Source organism: Hemitrygon akajei, unplaced genomic scaffold (genome assembly GCF_048418815.1).
Source record: "Hemitrygon akajei unplaced genomic scaffold, sHemAka1.3 Scf000050, whole genome shotgun sequence".
Lineage (NCBI taxonomy): Eukaryota > Metazoa > Chordata > Chondrichthyes > Myliobatiformes > Dasyatidae > Hemitrygon > Hemitrygon akajei.
The window spans coordinates 1508829-1514181 of NW_027331936.1; the positions used below are offsets into that span (position 1 = coordinate 1508829).

Sequence of the window (5353 nt, forward strand, 5' to 3'; positions counted from 1 at the left end):
GGACTTCATAAAGTACGATCGGTTGCGGTGAGTCTGTCAAAGGAAACTGTGCCCGAAACAGAGATGGCGAGCCGATGGGTGGATCAGGTATTTTGCAAGGCAACTGCACATTGTCAACTGAACATATTTGGGGGCAGCGCTCAGACAGCATCCAGGGTGTTAAATTTTATTGGCACACTACACGCTGCTGCTTGTAGTGTGAGCGCTGCGAGCAGGGTTCGAACCTGCGCAGGGAATCCCCATTGGATTTCAAGTCCAACGCCTTAACCACTCGGCCATCGCAGCTCCATCAATGTTCAGCACCCACCGTAGCACTGCACCTGAAGTGAGGGTTGTACTTGATTTATTTCCGGTAACGGAAATGGTGAATCGATCATGCTTTGGGCTTGTCTTGCAGCCAGTGGCACAGGGAACATTTCGCTGGTAGAGGAAAGAATAAATACAATTAAATACCAACAAATTCTGGAAGCAAAGATCACACCGTCTGGAAAAAAGCTGAAGATGAAAAGAGGATGGCTTCTGCAACAGGATAATTATCCTAAACACAGCTCAAAATCCACAAAGGACTACCTCAAGAGGTACAAGCTGAAGATTTTGCCATGGCCCTCACAATCCACCGACTTAAACATCATCAAAAATCTGTGGACAGACCTCAAAAGAGCAGTGCATGCAAAATGGCCCAAGCATCTCACAGAGCGAGAAGCCTTTTGCAAGGAAGAATGGACGCATATCCTCCAAACAAAAATTGAAAGACTCTTAGGTGACTACAGAAAGCCTTTACAAGTTGTGATACATGCCAAAGGGGGTGTTACTAAGTACTGACCATGCAGGTGGCCCAAACCTTTGCTTCGGCCCCTTTTCTGTTTTCCTTATTTTGAAACTGTAAAAGATGGAAATTAAAAAAGAGTAATCTTGCTTAAAATATTAAAGAAATGTGTCATCTTTAACTTTATGCCTTTTGGAAATCAGGTCATCTTTTACTCGCTTAGCTGTTGACAGTAACAGAAATTTTGAGCATCGGTGCCCAAATCTTTGTATCCCGCCGTATCCTTCCTTCCAATGTGCATCACCGTACCACACGATCATCTATTTGACCAATCTTCTCCCATTCTCCTCAACTGTCTTTGATCTTAAATGTGTTTTAATCTTTTGAGTTTTTGAACATGTTGAACTCAGGCTACCTTTCTTATATTTTCTTTTCCTTAGCCTCCCTTCCTTCTTTCAGAGTGGAGTGACAATCCCAATTTTCCAACCATCAGGATCTATTCTAGAATGTAATGATACGTGAAGGGGTACTATTATTGCTCCGAGAATCTTCAGTTCCCACGTTTAGAACCCTGGGGTGTAGTCCAACTGGTTCCGTTGACATACAGCTTCAGAGCTTTCAGCTTCACAGGCACCTTCTCCAGAGCCATAACATCCACTCTCACTGATGCCCTCTGACACGTTTCTCGGTGCCATTATGCTGGAGTCTTCCACAGAGCAAAATATTCATTCAGTTCGTCCGTCTTTTCTTTTCCCCCCATTACTGCTTCTTCCGCGTCATTTTCCAGCTTTCTGACATCCACTCTCGCATCCCTTTTATTCTTCATATGTCCGAAAAAATGATCTTTTCTCTATTATTAGCCATTTAATTTTTCCTCTCATCAAATTTTATTGGTTTTCTTTTGTATCTTGAAAGCATCCCAAACCTCTAGCTTCCCACTAATGCTTGCTATATTATAAGCCCTCACTTTTGCCTTTATGCTGACTTTACTTTCCAGTATCAGCCACTGTTGCCTCATTCTCCCTATCGAATATTTATTCTTATTTGTGATGCATCTATCCTGCGCCTTTCCAATTGCCCCTAGAACACCAGCCCTGCTGGATCTGCCGTTAACCCTGCTGGTTCCCCTTTCCAATCGACTTGGCCAGCCCTAGACTTAGGTCGCTGTTGTTTTCTGCAAGTGACAGGGTCGAGGACTGTTATCGTCCCTGACATTATTCTCTGCGAATGACGTGGTCGGGAACTGTTATTGCTGTTGTGTTTCCATGCGAGTGACGGGGTCGAGGATTGTTATCGTCCCTGACTTCTTTCTGCCATTGATGTTTTGGGGGACTGCTATTGTCGCTATTATTATTTTTTTGCTGGGGGGGGGGGAGGAGACAGTTTGGGGTTTGTGAGATTTGTTTCATTTCCTTTTTCGTGCCGGGGTTGATGTCTGTCCTTACATCAACACCCATGACCTGTCTGGATTCAGTTGTTGTCCGGAGCAGACGAATATCAGAGTGGTATTGCACATGCAGGCTTTGAGAATAATATTAACCGTTTGCACCTTTCTCTTCTCCTCACTCGTGCCACTGCAGTTCCACTTACTGCATGGAATACTCATACGTTTAATTTTAGATTCTCGCTCTCAGACTGCAGGATAAAATCGATCACATTACAATCATTGCCTCTGAAGCATTCCTGTATACTAATCTACCTGGTCAAAGCACAACACAACACACAATCCGCAACTGCCTTTTCCTAATGGGCTCAACCACAATGTACTCTAAAAAAACCATCCAGTAGGCATTCCCAAACTACCTGCATGTTGAGATCCTACAATGACCATCGTAATATTGCCATTTTCACATGCCTTGTGCATCTCCCGTTGTCATTTGTACTCAAAGTCGACTGCTAGAGGCACGCATATAACTCCCATCCTCTGATCTTATGTTATCTCTCACTAAGGATTTTTTTAAATTTTCTGTACATCACTATAAATTACAATAAATAAAATAAATAGAAATTTAAAAAGGGAATTGTTAATGAGAGTTCATGCGTTCATGTGTTGAGAAATGTCTAAGCTGAGCAGAAAAAGCGGCTCTTAATAAAAATCTGATTTTCTATTTTCAGACTCCTCTACATCCACCACCCCATGCCACACTCCCCCACTCTCCACCCCCGTGGGTAGAAATATGTAGAGGGCATGTTTGGTCTGGTGAAGGTCCTGAATAATGCACCCAGCCTTCTTTTGGCACCGTATTGAGAACATGTCCTCGATATTGGCGAGGCGTGCCCGTCACTACAGCACTCTGCCCCTTCTTTCGATCCTGCGCATTGGAGCCCCGCCCCACTCCAGACTGTGACGCAATGATTGACAATGCTGTCCACGTACGCCCACAGAAATGCATTTGATTCTTCGACAGCACTCTAAATGTCAATAATGAACAATTATGACGTCTGCACAGTGACCGCGTCAGCATTTTGGGACCAGGATGGATCCGCTGAGATGTCTTCGCCCAGGAACCTGTAGATATTTACCCAGAAGACCATAAGACCATACGACAAAGGAGCAGAAGTCGACCATTCGGCCCATCGAGGTTGCTCCGTCATTTCATCATGAGCTGATCCAAATTCCCCTTTAGTCCCATTCCCCCGCCTTCTCACCATAACCTTTGATGCCCTGACTACTCAGAAACCTATCAATCTCTGCCTTAAATACACCCAGTGACCCGGCCTCCACTGCCGCCCGTGGCAGCAAATTCCATAGATTCACCGTTCTGAACCTCCAGTGAGAATTTGCGTTTGTTCACCTGACGCATTCTCCCTGGAGTACAACTAATTCCCTGGTCTTAGTAAAATTGATGAGAAGGTTGTTGCTTCGACTCCACCCAACCAGCATATCCATCTGATGCTGAGACGCCAGGTGTCATTAGAAACGGGATTGCCTGCAGAGTCAATGTAAACGATGTGTTCCTCCAATTTCCGAGTGCAGCATGGGTAGCAGGGAGAGTCGCTGCCTCCTCGATGCTACACCCGTCCCAGTCATTGATCAGCAGTACGGTCAATGCAATGGCTTTTCTTCCGGACCACCCGGTGTGAGTGATTGTGAGTAATCAGTCCTGGGTCGTTGCTGAAATGGTTCAGTGTCTACAGAATGGAGCAGCGAGTGGCGTCACGGAGAACGACACTCTTCAGAAAGGGTTTGCACATTTCACTGCAAACGCAGGATGGGCTGAGACTGTCACTTTCACGTGATTGGTTTCTGCTCGGTATGTTGTCAGACATTCCTGGTATTCGTCTCAGGGTTGGCTTGTAATTAGTGATCACATCCATAGACTCCAAACAGAACACAACCTAGTCGCGGTGTGAAGGCTTGCCTGGCTCAGTAACCTGGAGAGCGAAGCTGGCTGGAGTTAGGAGTTGATGCTTTGGCTCTTGGTAGGGTCACTCATGCCAAACAAGTCAAATGGTAGAGGGCAGACTGAGAGTACTCACCGCTCCCACAATTTCGAGGGTTCAGCTCAGAGATATCAAGCCGAACTGGTCAAAGAAATCTACAGTGAAACGAAAATGAAAAGTCCGCCTACATATGTACCCGCCGGTATTTCTGAATCGCTACCCTGGACTTGACAGGGAATTGCGCAAACCGAGAGGAAGCTACTGACACGATGAATGAATCCCTGAACGTCGCCGACTGACAGGGGTGGAGGATCTTCATCGCTGCCCCGAAAAACCAGCGGCGAGACTGGCAGTAAGTTATGAAATTAGTCAGCTCCGCCCTGGGGACAGGCCTCCGTTGTGTCCAGGACATCTTCATGTAGCGGTGACTCAGAGAGGCGGCGATCGTCATTAAGGACTTCATCACCAAGGACATTCCTCTTCTCACTGTTACCATCAGGAAGGAGGTGCAGAAGCCTAAAGCCACGCACTCAGTGTTTCAGGAACCAATTCTTCCTCTCCACCATCCAATGTCTAAATGGACATTGAACCTATGAACACTGCATCACTCTTTTATCTGTTTTGCTCTATTTTTAATTTAACAATTTAATATACATATGTTTACTCTAATTCAATATTTGATTGATTTTTATTTCTATATTTATCACGTATTGATTGTACTGCTGCCGCTAATTTAACAGTTTTCTCGATAGATGTCCCAGATATTAAACCCGAATCTGATTCTGATTCTGAAGTAAGTCACATCCGTAAGACAGATGTTGGTGAAGATCAGAACTGAGACTCTCAATCTGGATCAGCAGAAATTGAGTTCAGTGGTAAAATTCCAGCTCTCGAAACCCCAAGCGTTTGGCACAACAATGTGACTGGAGTGAGTGGTTTCGCTTGTCACCTAATTTCTGCCCGCACCGATTCTGAAACCTGTGAAATGTATAAGCCGATATTCTATGCAATGAATATTCTATCCTATGAGATATATAAGCCGATATTATATACAATTTAGAGGCACTTGTCCTGGTCGGGAAAAGGGAAGAGGTTAAACTATATAAGTTCACTCGCCAGTTTCCTGTTCTTCCACATTAATGTCTACAGCGCTCATCAACATGCAGACCCATCGTTTTCCAAAGACTGCTGCGCTGTTTCCAT

The 5353-nt window shown here is 45.0% G+C and overlaps 1 non-coding gene across 1 annotated transcript; it reads right to left on the reverse strand.

Annotated features, from left to right (window-relative positions):
* Positions 1-203: 203 nt before the first annotated feature.
* trnas-uga (transfer RNA serine (anticodon UGA)) lies at positions 204-285 on the reverse strand. The gene has a single exon. It is a non-coding gene; the product is annotated as a tRNA-Ser (tRNA).
* Positions 286-5353: the final 5068 nt, after the last annotated feature.